Source organism: Panthera onca, chromosome E2 (assembly GCF_046562875.1).
Source record: "Panthera onca isolate mPanOnc1 chromosome E2, mPanOnc1 haplotype 2, whole genome shotgun sequence".
Lineage (NCBI taxonomy): Eukaryota > Metazoa > Chordata > Mammalia > Carnivora > Felidae > Panthera > Panthera onca.
The window spans coordinates 61513653-61533262 of NC_138353.1; the positions used below are offsets into that span (position 1 = coordinate 61513653).

At 40.9% G+C, this 19610-nt stretch overlaps 1 protein-coding gene across 10 annotated transcripts in view; it reads left to right on the plus strand.

Annotated features, from left to right (window-relative positions):
• Positions 1 to 1386: 1386 nt before the first annotated feature.
• Positions 1387 to 19610, plus strand: part of LOC132678955 (uncharacterized) — a 36379-nt gene continuing 18155 nt past the window's right edge. For all 10 annotated transcript variants that reach the window (XR_014136152.1, XR_014136153.1, XR_014136160.1 and 7 more), the window contains exon 1: positions 1387 to 1610. The gene's annotated coding sequence lies outside the window, so the exon portion shown is untranslated. The remainder of the gene's footprint in view (positions 1611 to 19610) is intronic.

A 19610-nucleotide genomic window follows, 5' to 3' on the forward strand; every position in this document is an offset into this window, starting at 1 on the left:
ATGTGTAGCTCCCTCTAAGTTTCATTCTGACCTTGTCACATATGTGTCATCATAGATATTATTAGTGACTTTTCAGATAAGCTCTCCACATCAAGATGGTCATGTTAGAGAATCTGGCATAGATGGAATTTCACAGATTCTAAATTAGGAATGATTTTTCATTTTTAATGTTTATTTATTTTCTTTTTTTGAGAGAGCCTGAACTGGGGAGGGGGGAGAGAGTGGGAGACACCAAATCTGAGGCAGGCTCCAGACTCTGAGCTCTCAGGACAGAGCCTGACGCAGGGCTCAAACTCATGGACTGCAAGATCATGACTTGAGTCAAAGTCGGACGCTTAACCGACTAAGCCACCCAAGCGCCCCAGGAATGATAGTTTATTGGCAAAGAAGGAGAAATTAAAGATAGTGTAAAAGATGCCCATTTTTAATTGAAATATTGTTCACACATTTGTTGTATGGGTTTTAGGCATACATTGTAGTCATTCCATATGTCTATAAATTATATTGTACTTAAGCACAAGTGTGGCTATCCTGTGAAAGCATGCAACAGTATTACTACAGGATTGACTCCATTCCATTGGCTCTCCCTTGTATCCCTAGGACTCATTCATTCCATAGCTGGACGCCGGCATCTCTCTCAAAGGTGTTCATTCTTTATCTAACCTGAGTATTTTGGTGGTAAACATAATTACCTCATGTTCAGCATGTGTAAATTGACGGTCTATTTTTCTGTGAACATTGCTTAAAACATTACAAATGATGTCATTCCGTTAATAAATTCGGTCTCATTCTTCACTCACAAGAAAGGAGAAGGAAAAGATTTCTTTGTGTCCCAGGGCCTGTCACTAAACTCCTTTGTAATGTGGAGAACAGGCTTAGTTGCCCAGAGCACCTTCAGTCTTCAGCTGAGCGACCACGGCCTTCCACATTGCAGGAATTCCAATGGTGGCCAGCAGAGAGAGCTCGAGCACCACAGACCCGGAGGGGCGGGTTCCTTTGCCCAGGCAGTGATGGCCAGCAGAGAGCGCAATATCGGCTTTTCTGACCCAGGGCACCTCAGAGCAGGAAGGGCTTCTATTGCTCCCAGAGGACTCAGGGCCTCTGCCACTGCCTCAGTACAGAGAGCAGAGCTGCCTTTCCAGCGCGTTCTGCCGCCCACCCCAGGGGAGACCTTGGGAGCTTTGCAGCAACCTGGCATCTCCTGAGTCGCCAGAGAGAAGCTGCCTTGTTGTACTAAGTGCTGAGGAGGGGGCGCTGGGTGGCTTCCCTGGGCGGCTTCCCTGGGCAAGCTGGTTGCTGAGCTGCACAGGCCTTTGCATTTTCTGGGCTGTTCCCGTGTTTCATTCCTCCCCTTCCTGGACATTATTTGAACAAGACGTATTTTACTAAAGGTCTTGTGGATTGCAGGGTCCCATGACATCACCTCATAGATGCAGTCAATGGTTTGTTCCAGATTCAGGCTTGTTTCCGGGAAGAAACCCTGACAGAAATTCAGAAGAACGGGAGCTGCATTCCGTTAGGATGTGAATACATGAAATGCTTGTCTCAGGACCTCCTACAAGAATGAGCTGGGACCCACTTTCTGAGTCCTGCTGGAACCAGAGACCGAGGTAAGGGCACAAACTGTCCCGCACATCACATATGCTTTTAAAAAACTTTAATAGTTATTTTTCCAACCTAGTGAAGTGATTGAAAACTACAGAAAACCTGGTAGGTAGCTGTTATTAACCTATGTTATCTTTTAATTTAAATTCCAGTGAGTGAAGATACAGTGTAGTATTCATTTCAGGTGTAGAATATAGAGCAGCACTTCCACACGTCACCTGGTGCTCATCCCAGGTGCACTTCTTAATCCCCAGCAGCTGTTTCACCCATTCCCCTCCTCGCTGTGGAAGCCCTCAGTTTGTTTCCTAGTTAAGAGTCTGTTTGTCACTGTCTCCTTTCTCCCTCTGCCCCCTTTGTTTTGTTTTATTTCCATGTGTTAGTGAAATCATCTGGTGTTTGTCTTTCTCTGACAGGCTTATTCCACCCAGCATAACATTCTCTCGCTCCATCCAGCTCGTGGCAAATGACAAGATTTCATGTTTTTACGGCTAAATAATATTACATTCCATATACTACATCTCAGTTTATTCATCCGTTGATGGATGCTTGGGCAGTTTCCGTAATTTGGCTCTTGTAGAAAATGCTCCTGTAAACATCACGGTGCAGGTATCCCTTTGAAGAATTATTTTTGTATTCTTTGTGGAAATACCTCGTAGTGAAATTGCTGGATGGTAAGGTAGTTCTATTTCCAATTGTTTTTTTTTTTTTTGACGAATCTCCATGATGTTTTCGAGAGTGGTTACACCAGTTTGCATTCCTACAAACGGTGCAAGAGGGTTCTTCTTTCCCCACATCCTTGGCAACACCTGCTGTTTCATCCTTCATTGATTTTAGTCATTCTGACAGATGTGATGTGTTATCGCATTGTACTTTTGAATTGTATTTCCCTGAAGATCAGTATTGTTGAGCATCTTTTCATGTGTCTCTTGGCCATGTGTATGTCTTCCTTGGGAAAATGTCTATTCATGTCTTCTGCCCATTTTTAATCGGATTTTTCCTTTTTTGGGTGCTGTATAACTATATACATTTTGGACACTAACCCTTTATCAGATGTCGTTGCAAATATCATTCTGTAGACGTTTTAGTTTTGTTGATTCCTTTGTGATGGAAGGTTTTAATTTTTACGAAGTCCCATTATTTTTGCTTGTGTTTCCCTTACCTCAGGAGATGTATCTACAAAGACGTTTGTACAGGCAATGTCAAATAAGATACTACCCGTGTTATCCTCTGGGATTTTTATGGTTTCAGGTTTCACACAGAGGTCTTTATCCATGTTGGATTTATTTTTGTGTATATTGTAAGAAAGTGGTTCGTTGTTGTTTTTGTTTTGTTTTGCAGGTTGCTGTCCAGTTTTTCCAAAACTATATGTTGAGGAGACTTTTTTTAAGTTTATGTATTTATTTTTGAGAGAGAGAGAGAGAGCGAGCATGCAAAAGAGGGGCAGAGAGAAATAGAGAGAATCCCACGCATGCTCTGCACTGCCCTGAGATCATGACCTGAGCTGAATCCACAATCACACGCTTTGTTGACTGAGCACCCATGTGTCCCAAGACTATCTTTTATTCCATTGGATATTCTTTCCTGCTTTGTTGAGAATTAATTGACCATATAGGTGTGAGTTCATTTCTGGGTTTCCATTCTATTTATCTATGCCTCTGTGTTTTGTTGTTGTTGTTGTTGTTGTTGTTGTTGTTGTTTTGCCAGTACAATACTGTTCTGATCAGTACAGCTTTGTAATATAACCTAAAGTCTGGAATTGTGATGTCTCCAGCTTTGCTTTTCTTCTTCAAGTTTGTTTTGGCTGTTTGGGGACTTTTGTCATTCCATACAAATTTTGAGATTATTTGTTCTAGTTCTCTGACAAATGTTTTTGTTAGTGTGATAGGGATTTCATTACATGTGTAGATTGTTTTGAGGGGTGTAGACATTTTAACAGTATTTTGTGCTTCCCATCCATGAACATGAAATGTATTCCATTTCTTTGTGTCCTTTTCCATTTATTTCATCAGTGTTTCATAGCCTTTAGAGTACAGGTCTTTCACCTCTTTGGTTAGGTTTATTCCTGGTTTCTTGTGGTATTTGTGAGCCTGTCAATGGGATTGATCCCTTACTTTCTCTCTGTGTTATTTCATGATTTGTGTTAGAAATGCAATACATCTATGTAGCTTGATTTCTGTATATTGTGACTTGTGGAATTCATATATCAATTCTAGCAATTTTTAAGGGAATCTTTCATGTTTTTTATAGAGCACATCATGTCAGCTCCAAATAGCGAAAGTGCTACTTCTTCCTTGCCGATTTGGATGCCTCTGATTTCTTTTTGTTGTCTGATTGCTGTGGCTAGGGTTTCCCGTACTATGTGGAATAACAGTGGTGAGAGGGGTCATCCCTGCCTTGTCCCTGACCTTGGAGGAAAAAGTTTCAATTTTTCCCCGTTGAGGATGAGATGAGTTGTGGGTTTTTCCCAGATGATCTTTATTATGTGCTTGTAGGTTGGTTCTCAATGTACTTTGCTGAGGGGTTTTATCATGAATGGATGTGACATTTTGTCAAATAGTTTTCCTGCATCTGTTGAAAGCATCATATTGTTCTTATCCTTTCTTCTATTACTGTGGTGCATCATGTTGATTGATCTGTGAATGTGGAACCACCCTTGCAGCCCAGGAATATATCCCACTTGATTATGGTAAATGATTCTATGAATGTATTGTTGACTTTAATTTGAAGGTATTTTGATGAGAATATCTGCATACATACTCATCGGGCTATTGGTGCACAGTTTTATTCAAAAATTTTTAGCATTTTTTTAAATGTTTATTTCTTTCCTTAGAGTACATAAAAGTGAGGGAGGGGCAGAGAGACAGGGAGAGAGAGAATCCTGGCCATGCCCCACACTGTCATGGCAGGGTCCAACGTGGGACTCGAACCCATGCACCACAAGATAATGTCCTAATCTGAAATTAAGAGTTGGACAGTAAACCGACCGAGCTACACAGGCCCCCCGGCAGTTTTCGGTTTTAGTGGAGGCTTTATCTGGTTTTGGTATCAGGGTAATGATGGCCTCATAAGATGAATTTGTAAGTTTTCCTTCTTTTTTATTTTTTGTAATAATTCAAGGAGAATACATATTACCTCTTCCTTAAATGGATGGTAGAATACATCAGTGAAGCCATCTGGCCCTGAACTCTTGTGTTGGGGGAGATTTTTTAAATTACTGATTTGATTTCTTTCTGTTTTCAGATTTTATGTATCTTCCTGTTTCAGTTTTGGTAGTTTGTGTGTTTCTAGGAATTTGTCCATTTTTCTCAGAGTGTCCAATTTGTTGCATATATTTGTTCATAATATTTTCTTCTAACTGTATTTTTGTGGTGTTGACTGTTATTTCTCCTTTCTTATTTGTGATTTTATTTATTTGAGTCCTTACTCTCTTCTTTGTGAAAAGTCTGTCTGGGAGGTTTTCAAGGTGATTACTGCTTTCAAAGAACCAGCCCGTGGTTTCATTGATTTGGTCTAGTGTCTTTTTGGTTTCTCTATTCCTTATTTCTTCGCTAATACGTATTATATCTTCCCTTCTGCTCTTATTTTTCTCATTCCTTTGGTTGTAAGTTAGGATTGTTTGGGTTTTTTTCTGCTCTTTAAGGTAGGCTTGTATTGCTATGTACTTTCATCATAGAATGCTTTTGCCGCATTCCAAAGGTTTTTACTAGTATATTTTCATTTTCATTTGTTTCAGTGTATTTTCTCATTGATTTCTTGTTTGACCCATTCATTTAGTAGCATGTTATTTAACCTCCCTTTATTTGTGGCCTTATACCCCGCCCCCCTGCTTTTTTGTGGTTGACTTCAAGTTTCCTAGCTTTGTGGTCAGAAAAGATGCTTGGTCTCTTTGGGTGTCTTTGGGCACCTCTTGAGGCCTGATTTGTGACCTAGAATGTGATCAATTCTGGAGAATGTCCCATGTGCACTTGAAAAGAATGTGTACTCTGCCATTTTAGTATGGAGTGTTCTAACATATCTGTTAAACCCATCTGGTCCATTGTGTCATTCAAAGCCATTTTTTCTTTGTTGATTTTCTTTTTACAGGTTCTGTCCATTGATGTGAGTGATGTGTTAAAGTCCTCTACTATCGTTATATTATTATAAATGAGTTCCTTAATGGTTGTTGTTAAATGTATTATATACTTGGTGATCGCATGTTGGTGCATCACAATTTACAATTATTGGATATTCTTGTTTGACTGTCCCTTTTAGTATGAGATAGTGTCTGTCTTCATCTCTTGTTATAGCTTTATTTGTTTATTTTTTTAATTTAAGTCTTAGTTGACATACAGTGTATTCTCGGATTTTGGAGTAGAATTCGGTGATTCATCAGTTACATACAACACCCAGTGCTCATCACAAGTGCTCTCCTTAATATTCTTCCCACATCTAGCTCAGCGCTGACCCATCTCCCTCCATCAACCTTCAGTTTTTTTCTCTAACATTAAGAGACTCATGTGGTTTGTTACCACTCTTCTCTTTTCCTGGCCCCTTCCGATGTTTTCATCTGTTTTGTTTCTTCTTTTCCACCTGAGTGAAATCGTATATTTGTCTTTCTCTGATTGACATATTTCACTTAGCATAATACATTCGAGCTCCATCCACATCGTTGCAAATGGCAAGATTTCATTCTTCTTGAAGCTGAGTTATATTTCACTGTATGTATGTATGTAGGTATATATGAACATACATATGCGTATACATATGTACACACACACACACACACCACAACTTCTTTATACCTTCATCAGTTGATGGATACTTGGGCTTTCTCCATAGTTTGGCTACTGTTGATAATGCTGCTATAAATACTGGTTGCATGCAATGTCACTATTAGGTATTTACCCAAAGGGTACCAAAATAGAGTCTCGGTTTTAAAGTTTATTTTGCCTGATATAAGTATTGCTACTGGCTTTCTTTTGACATTATTGGCATGATAAATGTTTCTTCATTCCCTCACTTTAAATCTGCAGGTGACTTAAGTCCAAATAAGGCATTGTAGGCAGCATCTAGCTAGGTGTTGTTTTTGTTTGTTTCTTTGTTTGTTTGTTTTGTCCATTCTGACACCCTATCCAAGGTCTTTTGATTGGAGCATTTAGTCCATGTACATTCAGAGTGATTACTGATAGGTATATACTTAGTGCCATTCTACTAGTTGTTTTGCCATTGTTTCTTGATGTTTTCTCTGATCCTTTCTTGTCTGTAACCCTTTTAGTCTTTCATTTCCACTCAAAGAGCCCAATTTAAATATTCTTTTCTTTTGACTGGTAGTACATTTCTTTACTTCTTTTTTATATTTCTTCTTTTTTAAATTTAAGCCCAAGTTAGTTACCTTATAGTGGAATACAGTTTCAACAGTAGAATTTAGTGATCCGTCAAGTACAAAATATACCCAATACTCATCCAAGTGCTGCCCGTAATGCCCACCACCCATTTAGCCCATACCCCTATTCAGTAACCCTCCAGGAACCCAGAGCTTCTTCCTTCTATTTAACAGTCTCTTATAGTTTGACTCCCTCTCTGTTTGTATCTTATTATTGCTTTCCTTTCACTACGTTCATCAGTTGTATTAAACTCCACAGATGAGAGAAATCATATGATGTGTGCCTTTCTCTGACATATTTTGCTTATGATAATAAAATGCGGTTCCATCTACGTTGTTGCAAATAGCAAGATTTCATTCTTTTTGATCGCTGAGTAATATTCCATTGTATGAATATACCACATCTTCTTTATCCATTCATCTGTCAATGGTCATTTGGGCTCTTTGCATAATTTAGCTATTGATAATGCCTCTATAAACATTGGAGTGCATGTGCCACTTCGAGTCAGAGTTAGTGTATCCTTTGGATAAATACCTAGTAGTGCAATTGCTGGGTCCTAGTGTAGTTCTGTTTTTAGTTTTTGTGACGAATCTCCATACTGTTTCCCAGAGTGGCTACACCACTTTGCATTCCCACCAGCATTGCAAAAACGTTCCCTTTCCCTGCATCCTTGCCAACATCTGTCGTTTCCAGAGATGTTAATTTTAGCCATTCTGATAGGTGTGAGGGGATATCTCATTGTGGTTTTGATTTGTATTTCAGTGATGACGAGTGAGATTGAACATCTTTTCATGTGTGACCAATCTGGATGTCATCTTTGTCAAGTGTCTCTTCATGTCTTTTGCCCATTTCTTCACTGGGTTATTTGGTTTTTGGGTGTTGAGTGTGATAATTTTTTATAGATTTTGGATACTAACCCTTTATCTGATATGTCACCTGCAAATAATTTCTCCCATTTCATTCAGTTGCCTTTTAGTTTTGCTGATTGTGTCCTCTGCTGTGCAGAAGATTTTTATCTTGAGGTCCCAATAGTTCATTTTGGTTTTTATTGCCCTTGCTTTGGAGACATGACAAGCAAGAAGTTGCTGTGGCCAGGATCAAGGAGGCAGATTGCCTGTTTTCTCCTCTAGGATTTTGATGGTCCCTTTCTTACATTAATATCTTTCATCCATTTTGAGGTGTGTGTGTGTGTGTGTGTGTGTGTGTGTGTGTGTGTGTGTGTGTGGTTTAAGAACGTAGTCCAGGTCCAATCTTCTCACTGTCCAGTTTTCCCAGTACCATTTGCTGAAGAGACTTTTGTTTTTCCATTGGATATTCTTTCCACTGTTATCAAAGATTACTCTGCCATATGTTTGAGGGTCCATTTATGGGTTCCCTATTCTGTTCCATTGATGTCTGTGTCCGTTTTTGTGCCTGTACCATACTGTCTTGATGATTGCGGTTTTCTAATACACCATAAAGTCCAGATTTTAATGTCTCCAGCTGTGTTTTCCTTTTCAACATGACTTTGGCGATTTGGGGTCTTTTCTGGCTCCCTACAAATTTTAGGGTTGTTTGTTCTAGTTCTGTGAGGAATGCTGGTGTTATTTTGATAGGGATTGCATTGAATGTGTCGATTGCTTTGGGGAGTATTGACATTTTAATAATAATTGTTCTTCTCATCCATGAGCATGGAATGTTTTTCCGTTTCTTTGTGTTTCTTCCATTTCTTTCATAGATGTTGTATGGTTTGTTCCTTTATTTTTTTAATCTTTGTTTATTTTTGAGAGAGAGAGAGAAAGAGAGAGCACATGAGCAGGGGAGGGGCAGAAAGAGAGAGAGAGGGAGACACAGACTCTGAAGCAGGCTCCAGGCTCCGAGGTGTCAGCACAGTGCCCATTACGGGACTCAGACCCACAAATGCGGGATCATGTCCTGAACCGAAGTCGGCACTTAACCGACTGAGCCACCCAGGTGCCCCTCTATTGTTTTAAGTGTACTGATCTTTTACCTCTTTGGTTATGTTTACCCTTGGGTATTTGATGGTTTTCAGTGAAGTTGTAAAGTACATCAATCCTTGATTTCTCTCTGCTGACTCATTATTGGTGTATAGAAATGCAGTCAACTTCTGTATATTGATTTTATATCCTGAGACTTTCCTGAACTCCAGTATCAGTCCTAACAGTTTTTCCATGGAGTCTTTTGGATTTCCTTGGAAAGTATCATGTCTGCAAAGAGGGAAAGTTTGACCTTCCTTGCCAATTTGGACGCCTTATATTTCTTTTTGTTGTCTGCTTGCTGAGGTTAGGACTTCCAACAGTTTGTGGAATAACAGTGGTGAGAGTGGACATCCCAGTCGTGTTCCTGACCTTAGGGGGAAAGCTCTCAGTTTTTCTTCATTGAAGATGATATTAGCTGTGGGACTTTCGTATCTGGACATACTGATATTCAGACAAGATCTTTCTATCCTTCCTTTCATGAGTGCTTTTTTTTCATCAAGAGAGGATGCTGCATTGTGTCAAATGCTCTTTCTGCATCTATTGAGAGGATCATATGGTTGTTATCCTTTCTTTTATCAATGTGATGTATCACATCAGTTGATTTGCAGATATTGAATTGGTGGTGCATTCCAGGAATAAATCCAATTCATTGTGGTGAATAATTATTTGTATGTATTGTTGGATCCGGTTTGCTACTTTTTGTTGAGAATTTTTGCATCCAGGTTCATCAGGGAAATTGGTCTGTAGTTTTCCTTTCTGTTGGGGTCTTTGTCCAGTTTGGACTCAAGGCCAAGCTGGCCTCATAGAATGAGTTTGGAAGTGTTCCTTCCATTTCTCTGGCCATGACCTTATCTCTTTCTTTCATTTAGGATGCATTCCTCTTGTCTTGGCATTTTGGCTGAGTATTTGCCTTCTCTGTGTTACAAAACTCATTATGTTAGCTGCCTGTGGATGAATGGCTTTATGAAAAGGAGGTCATCTGGTGTCCAGGGCCTGACACATCAGGGAGTGTCTGTGGTGTGTGTTGCATACACTGTTTTGTGTTCTGGCTGCACTGTCCTTCAGGCCAGTTGTATGGACAATGTATGGTCCTTGGCCAGAATGTGCTGAGTTTTATCTAGGTCAGCTCTGATCTGCTTCTTAAATGAGACTTGAAATGACTGCCACTCGAAGTGAAGCTCTTCAGAACTGTCTGGTCAAGAGAGGTGGTGTGGTCATGGGCTTCCGCTGGTCTCCTGGGGAAGGGGCACCTCCAATGGGACTGAGGCAAGCCTGATTGACCTAGAAGGCCAGTCTCACCAGAGCACAGGAATGTGGGGTTGGTGTAAGCATCTTAGGCAGCCAGTGTGGGGATGACATTATTTCCAGCAGATGGCTCTGTGTTTATGCTGTGGGGAAGAGGAGGAAAATGGTCCCACACACCTCCTCTGTCCTAGCTCCTTTGTCCCCTTGTTGTGAACACTGCCTCTCAGGGATGCTCTCCATGATGAGTGTATAATCGCCCCACTGTGTGCACCAGGCAGTGTACAGGTCACTGTTTCCATACCATCTGCCTGTAAGTAGTTTGCTGCCTTCTCTCAAGGATTAGGCCAGTGCCCTCAGGGCTGTATCCCAGCCAAGCCTGCTAACCTTTGAAACTCCACATTCTTGGGGTCTGGATCGCTTGGTTAAGTGTCCGAGTCTTGATCCTGGCTCAGATCATGACCTCGTGGTCATGGGCTTCTCTCTCTCCCTCTATTCCTGCCCCTCCCTTGCATGTGCTCTCTTTCTTTCTCTCTCTCTCAAAATAAATAAACTTAAAACAAATTTAGTGGCATGGAATACCTTATTTAGGCGAGATTTCCTCCCTGAGGCAATGGCAGGGGACTGTCAGTTAAATTTCCAGCAATGACTAGGAATTTCATTGCTGACTGGTTAAAGGTTACATTCCTACAGGAATGAATTTAGGGTTAGTGACATGAGGCCTTAATGTAAGTAACTCTATGATGGTCCTGTGAGTTTTCTTTACATTCCAAACCCATATTTTTGCACATCAATTTTTTTTATTAAAAACATAACCCTAAATAATATTTTAGCCATCTACTGCTGGCCCGATGATCATATCCTGTAAAACTGTGACCATCTCCTAATCATAGATGAAGATTAACTCTGTGGCTCTAAGATTTTTGTGACTCTAAATTACATTGATGTATGTTACTAAGATCTTTGTGAGTCTAGGTTACTGCTGGCCTCCTGAAATCTTTGACCCAGGGACACCCAGCCAGGTTTCTGAGCCATCACTTAGGCACAGAAGCACCCTTTCCAAGTCACCTCTTCCTAAAGCGTGTCTTTCCCTCTGGTACTTCTGGGTCTTACCCTTTTGCAGATCACATGCTGTGATGGACATCCCCTCATGAAAACCTGTCAAAGTGGACGAGAGAAACCTGCTTGCCTGTGACTGCCACTTCATGGTCACATCTTTTCCTTCTGAAACCCCTTGAACACCCTATCATTCTTCCAGCCTTTGAACATCTCTTTGATTTGGAAATATTTCATTCTCTTGTATTCCTGCTAAAAATATGCATTAAAATATTAAAGCAAGGATTCTTTACAATAAGTGAGCCAGTCACAATGATCCATCTGGCTGTGTGTACGTATGTTTTCTTTTTTGGACACTGTTTAGGCATGATGTGAAGTACATCCTGTAAAATCTGAGTATCATTCATTATCTAGGATAACCGCCTTTATGGAAAGCCATTTAATGACATGTTCATTCAAGATCCGGGGCGCCTGGGTGGCGCAGTCGGTTAAGCGTCCGGCTTCAGCCAGGTCACGATCTCGCGGTCCGTGAGTTCGAGCCCCGCGTCAGGCTCTGGGCTGATGGCTCGGAGCCTGGAGCCTGTTTCCGATTCTGTGTCTCCCTCTCTCTCTGCCCCTCCCCCGTTCATGCTCTGTCTCTCTCTGTCCCAAAAATAAATAAAAAACGTTGAAAAAAAAAAAAAAAAAAAAAGAAACAAGATCCAAAAAACACTTAATTTACATACCACATAATACAGTGGTGTATACATACGTTATCTTAAAATATGTAAAGTGGATGTTTCTATGAAGTGTATATCATGCATTCAGTTTTCTGTACCATGAATGAATGCTATTATTTAAATTACACAATAGTAAGAACAACAAGAATAGGTATGTGGCCATCCCTAGTAACTAATACTAGAACTAGTCATATAATATTAGGTGTTGAAAACATAAAACCATAATTACTAATAATCTTTTCAATCGTGGTGGGTTTCTAGTTACCAGAAAAATTGGGAAGATATTATTGAATCTCCACATACATCAGAGTGTTTTCTGACTATTGATGTCCTCTAAGTTGATACATGATCACAATCAATATCCCAAAGAGATATGGTAGTATTAACTAACTTTATATTTGTATTCAGATTGCTTCAGTTTTAACCTCTTCTGTCCCAGACTCATCCCAGCTGGCACATTACAGTCATCCTGTCTCCTTCGGCTCCACTTGGCCATGGTGATTTTTAGATTTTTCCATATTTTTCATAATCTGCAAAGTTTTGAGGGTACGTTTGTAGAATGTATTTTGTAGAATGATCCTTGGTTGGGATATGTCTAACGTTTGTTCAAATGCTTAGGCTGACTACTGTGTTTTGGAGCAGAAGATCCAGAGGCATAGTTCCATCCATAATTATCACTTCACATAAAGGTTGTTTACTCTGAAGATTTGGGTCTTTTGTGGTTCTGTACAAATTTTAGGACTGTTCTACCTCTATGAAAAATGTTGTTGCTATTTTGATGGCGATTGCATTAATTGTGTCAGTTGCTTTGGGAAGTATAGACATTTCCATGAAATTTGTACTTCCGATCCATGAGTATGGAATATCCTTCCATTTTTTGGTGTCATCTTGTATTTCTTTCATCACTGTTTTATACTTTTCAGAGTATAGGTCGCTCACCACCTTGGATAGATTTATTCATAGATACCTTATTATTTGATGTACAACTGTAAATGGGACTGTTTTCTTAATTTCTCTCTCTACTGCTTTGTTATTGTCTAGAAATGCAACAGATTTCTGTACAATGATTTTGTATCCGGTGACATTGCTGTATTCATTTATCACTTCTAGCAGTTATTGGGTGGACTCTTTAGGGTTTTCTATATATAGTGTCATGTAATCTGCAAAGTGTGAAAGATTCACTTCTTCCAGATTTGGGTTAGTTTTTTCTTTTCTTTTCTTTTACTTTAATTTACTTTACATTGTTTTGTTTTGTTTTGTTTCATTTTGTTTGATTTATCTGCTGGCTGTAGCTTGGACTTCCAGTGCTATGTTTATTAAAAGTGGTAAGAGTAGGGGCGCCTGGGTGGCTCAGTCGGTTAAGCGGCCGACTTCGGCTCAGGTCATGATCTCGTGGTCCGTGAGTTCAAGCCCCGCGTCGGGCTCTGTGCTGACAGCTCAGAGCCTGGAGCCTGTTTCAGATTCTGTGTCTCCCTCTCTCTGACCCTCCCCCATTCATGCTCTGTCTCTCTCTGTCTCAAAAATAAATAAACGTTAAAAAAAATTTAAAAAAAAAAGTGGTAAGAGTAAACATCCTTGTGTTTTCCCTGACCTTATAGGAAAAGCTCTCAGATTTTCTCCATTCAGGTTGATTATAGCTGCAGGGTTTTCATAGAAAACATTTATTGCATTGATGTATGTTCCCTGTAAACCTACTTTAGGGGGTTATAATCATGAAAGGATGTTGTAGTATGTCAAATGCTTTTTCTTCATGTATTGAAATGACTGTATGGTTCTTTTCTTTTAATGTTTATTAATTTTGAGAGAGACAGAGTGTGAACAGGGAAGGGGCAGAAAGAGAGTGGGAGACAGAGTTCGATGGAGGCTCTTGGCTCTGAGCTTTCAGCACAGAGTCCAATGTGGGACTTGAACTCACGAATCATGGGGTCATGACCTGAGCTGACGTCAGACTGCTAAAGGATTGAGCCACCCAGGTGCCCCGATCATATGGTTCTTATCCTTTCTCCTGTTGGTATATTGTATCACATTGATTGATTTGCATATACTGAACCACCCTTGCAGCTTGGGAATAAATCCCACTTACTTGTGGGATATATTTACAGTTGTTATATCTCCTTTTGGACTGTACCCTTTACTGTTATATAACGTTCTCCTCTGTCTCTTGTTATGTACTTTGTTTTAAGTGTATTTTTTCTGATACAAGTGTTGCTACTCTAGTTGTTTTTTTTTTTGTTTTTTTTTTTCATCCGTTCTTACACCCTATGTCTCTAGATTGGAGCATTCACTCCATTTACCTTCAAAGAAATGATCGCTATGTATGTATGTATTGCCATTATATTACCTGTTTTCTTGTGGTTTCTAATGATTTTCTCCCATCCTTTCTTGTCTGTCTTTCATGTTTTGCTTATTTTCTTTAGTGAAGTATTTTAATTTATTTATCTTTATTCTTAGCATATTTGTGACTGGTTTCTGATATATGGTTACTGCCGGGTTATTTATATAACCTCTTCTGCGTTTAGCAGTTTGTATTAAGCTGATGGTCATTTACCTTGGAACCCATTATTTTCTCCTCCCTAGGTTTTTGGTAGATGTTATTATATTTCAAATCCATATCTCTGAGTTCCTTAACTATTTTTTACAAAAATATTCATGTTTTACTTGATTTGTGTCTTTTACCTCTATAGTGTCACTTTTGGTCTTTCCTTTCCACTCAAAGAGTCCCTCTTCATATTTCTTGCAGGACTGGTTTAGTGATACAAACACCTTTAGTTTTTGTTTGGGAAAGTCTGTGTCTCCTTCCATTCTGAATGATAGACTTGCTGGATAGAGTATTCTTGGCTGCTGATTTTTCCATTCAGCACTTTGAATATGTGATGTCACTTGCTTCTTGCTTGCCAAGTATCTGCTCAGAAATCTGGTAGCTAGCCTTATGGGTCTTCCCTTCTAAGTGAAGGTCTCTTTGTGTGCTGCATTTAAGAGTTTTTCTTTATTGTCACTGTAATTTGCAAGTTTGCTTACAATATGTCTGGATGTTGGCCTGATTTTGTTCATTTCGATGTGAATTCTCTAGCCTCCCGGATGTGGATGTTTGTTTCCTCCCCCAATTAGGGCATTTTTCAGCTATTGTTTCCACAAATAAATTCTCTGCCCCCTTTTCTCTTTCTTCTGAGACTCCTACAATATCAATATTGTTATCTTTGCTGTAGTCACTGAGTTCCCTTAGTCTCATCTCACGTTGCAGAATTCTGTTCTCTCTCTTTGGTTCAATGTGATTGATTTCCATTACTCAGTCTTCGAGGTCACTGGTTTGCTCCTCTGCTTCTTCCATCCCTTTGTTAGTTCCAGCAAGCATGTCTCTCCTTTATTGTGCCCTCAATGTCTACTGTACTATTTCTTATCTCTAGTCAGGGGTCTCACTCTTCTACTCATTTCACAACTCTAATGAGTATCCTTATGATCATTGTTTTCAAATCTGTATCAGGTATGTTACCTACATCTCTTTGTCTTAGATCTCTGGCTGTGACTTTGACTAGGTCTTTCATTGTGGATAAACATCTCTGTGTGTCCATTTTGTCTGTCTCTCTGTCTCTATTTCTCTGTGTTAAGAAAGTCAGCTGTACCTTCTGCTCTTGAACCTAATAACGTTATGAAGAAGAGGTCCTGGAGAACTCAGCAGTGCACGTGTCCATTTATAGGACCTGGACCTTCAGGAGTCTATTGTATGGGTACTGTTCACAGCCTGCTGCTGTGTCTGGGTTACTTTTCCTTTTAGTGCAGGTGTCTGCACTGATTGCGTGCTGTTGTGGGCTGTGCTTTGTCTCAGTGGTGTTAGTGGGACCCAGGCAGGCCAGCTGTGGGGTGGTATGCCCACTGGATAACTTGGGCACAGGGCAGGAGTGTTAGCAAAATTTCACAGGGCTACAAGTCCTATGCCAGATTTCCCGATGTCCTTTGGTGGCTGGGGGCTGTGGACCAGCTGTGGAAGCTAGGGGCTTGAGGATATGCACAGAGCATGTCTGTGCCTGGGGACATGTGGCTTAGTGAGACAGATGAGGGTGCCTGGATATGTACAGCTGGGTGAGGTGCAGATCTGCACAGCATGTTGTGGCAGCTATGCATGCAGCTTGTCAGACAGGGTGCCCTTGTGGTTTGAAAAATGTTTGCCCTGAGACAAGCAGGCTTGGTGTGGTGAGTCCCCTAGTGAACCCTTGGGACTGGCGCACTGCTAATGGGTTAATTAGCAAGTGTCTGTGCAGCCTCACCCTCTTGTGGGTGCTTCTACGCTTATTCTGGGAGGCTGGGGGAGAAGAATGGTGCCTGTGAGCTCCCTCATTGTTGAAGAAGTCCTCCAACACACTCAGGAATCAGCATGAATACATCTGTCTCCTGTTCCCTCCGCATTGTGTAAAATGGCATGTTTACATTGCCTCTCTACACACGCAGGGATCTGGCTATCAGTCATCCTCCTGGATCTCCCAGTGCTGGGTCAGCTGACCTCCAAAGCTCCCTTATCTGAACACAAAGGCATTCAGCCCCTCTAAGTTTTAAAACCCAATGTTATGGAGATTAGTCTTCCCTGTATGACCTCCCTTGTGTGAGGGCTCACTTTTTCTGCCCCTTCTGCAGGCAGACAGCCTCCACCTTTCTGACATTCCTAACCTTTCTGATGCAGCTTCTCTCTACTTCCATGTGGAGTTTGTTCTGCCAGTCTTTGGATCGCTCTTTGGTTCATGGACTTGGATGTGGATGTTATGCAGTTGAAAATATGGGACAGGGTGAGCTCAGGGTCCTCTTACTTTGCTATTATTAATTTTTTAAATGTCTTATTATTTTGGATTTTTGAGACATGGGAAGACAGACTCATATCACACATGCACTTCAGGATTGGAAAGGAACTTTCCCACATTTGCTTCTATTATTTTATGTTTTGAAACTCTCTTTAATGAGGTATGATTACATATAACAAACCTCAAGTTAAAGGGTATACTTTGATGAGATTGAGGGTACAGGACCATGGGTAGAGCACCATGAAATCATATGGTTTCTCCTTAAACCTTCCATCATGATCCCTTTGTGTGTAATGCTAATGTTGCTTTTGAAGTAAGGATTACTTTTTTTTTCCACGTTTTCACATATTGCCCAGGTGTCTGAAAGCTGGCTTTGGGGTATCTCCTTTTCTGATAGTCTATATTCCCATAAGTTTTGCAGTCGGTTTACCTTTGGACTTTTGCTTCTATTGTATCTCTCTGTATGTTCACATACTCTCGTTGCAATACTTTAATGATGAGGTCTTCATCATCGCTTTAATTTTCACTAAATGGTATGAGCTGCAGTTCCACTTGTGACAGAAGGCACAGGCTTCCTGTGATATGTATTCAAGAGCAAGGCAGATATCCTGAGCACTTGAGCTGAGAATGTCACCCTGTCTTTTTGCCAGCCCTCTTCCCTTTCCTGCGAGACAAGAATCTCCTTTTGTTCACACAGAAATGTGGGTGAAGTCAGTAGAAAACATTGCCTTCTCTCCTCTTCCCTTTATATCTCAAAATCCTTGCCACTATCTTCTGCCTTTCCCTTTCTCTGACTCAATCTCCCAGGCCCACTGTTCCACTCCAGCCATGATCAGGGTGTCCTCCAGCTGCTGGCCTCTGCCCTGTCCATCCCTCAGTGAGAAATCTGGAGTAGGATTATGCAGTTCACAGGACTGATCAAGAAATATGTGATCCTCAGAGCCCTCCTGCACAAGGTTGCTGTCCGTGGAGCCATGGCATTCTGGGGGAGGATCTGACTCCATGTGTGGCCTCCCCACCCATCTCCCACAGACACTGCTGGTCCCTGATCCTTACCCACCATTTGAAATCAGCCATATGCTAGGGTCAGGTACCTGTCTATCTGACCCCAAGCACCAGGAGTCAGTGAATATTTCTAAAATAAATGAGCACAATCACCCCATGCATCTAGATATAGGAAGTTACCATCACCCCAGAAAACTCTCTCGGGCTCCTCTGCAAAAAGGGTGATCTTGCTACTATCCTCCATCACTGCAATTTCTGCTAGTTTGTTACCTGTGTGTATAGGAACCGTACTGTGTGCATTCGATGGGGGGTGAGAGTAGGTCCTCCTAGAAGCAAACACTGAAACAGAGAACAGTGAAAGTACTATTAAGGGATACTAAGAAAAACAAAGTGGAGAGCGCAGGGTGAGCAGAGAAAGCATGCAGGCAGATCTGACACATTTTTAAGATACATAATCACCATACTCTGTCACCTCACACAGTCCTCTTCAAATTTCAAAATAGTTGTCGTATAAGGCAGTGAGATTTATGAGATTTGGGGTTATTTCCCTATGGTCTTATGTTTTCCTACATGCATTCCCTCTTCGGTACTTAATCTGTGGCCTCAGATGAACACTTTAGTGTGTGGACGCATCTGCGAGTCTATATGTAATGGAATATGATTGTCTTCAGATCTCAGATGTAGAACTCTGATATACACATTCTCGTAATTATCTTTTTCTTTCTTTTTCTGGTAGTGCCTGAATCTTAATAGAATAAGTGTGCCGTTGTCTTCTTTAAAGTGGCGATCCCCAATCCCTGGGCTGAGGCGTTAACCGTCTTAGTTTAATGAACTTCTGTGACCATCTTTTTTTGATGATCATTTGTGTGGAGATATCTTAATTGAAACTGTGAGAAGTGTGAGTGGACATTTCCCAGACATTTTGCAGATGCATTCTGTATTCAATGTCTTCTTTTCATTATGTCCTTAGAAACAAATATTAGCCCTCTTTCACAGATAACCCATCTCAGGCTCTGTGTATGTCCCACTGAGAATTGGTATTCTGGCCAAGATAGCAGGAACACAGGGAAACCCTCGGGATATTGTGAGAGAAGTTTAAGGAGATAGATGCAAAGCCATAGTCAGGTTATGTCAGGGGTCCAGCAGGGGTGGCATCTGGGCATCCCTGAATTGTAGGTTGACCGAGGCTGAAGGCCAATGCAGGCACTCAGCTGATCTAGATCCTGTCTTCACTTTCAGTCTCACTGAAGGATATGAACTTAGGCAGACAAGCATTTCCTTAAGACCAAGTTAAATTTCCTATATATCCAGGGCATTTTTTCACCCATAAATATCCAGAACCTTCAGACAACGCAGGGAGACAACAAACTTTTTAGATGATCACCTAGGTGCACTTTGACAAATATGACATTTTGGAGATGAACCCTGCATTGTGCACTGAGAGTGATCCCACATAGCAGCTCTGTGTGGAACTCATGCTCCCTGCTCAGGCTGTGGTCAGGAATGGCCTGCAACTGCATCTCACTGAATCCAGGACCCTCCCCTCTGCACCTCCTCAAACTCTGCTTACTGTCCTCCAGTTTCTCAAATTTCTATTCCTGTGTGATTCAACTTTCCCCCACTCCTTCACTGGTGCTTCCATTATGGTCACCACAAGGTCTGTGTCATATAATGCATGTGCCCCATTTCACACAGGACACTTAAGGCACCTACACTTAGGGGTGCATCTCATCCTTCACAGAACTCAAAACATTGTGTCTGTAAAATATGCACCAGTACGCCCGATACATCTGTCTTTGTGTAAAAATCCTCTTTTTTTTTGACAGGAGAAACCTAAAGCTGACCTCATTACAG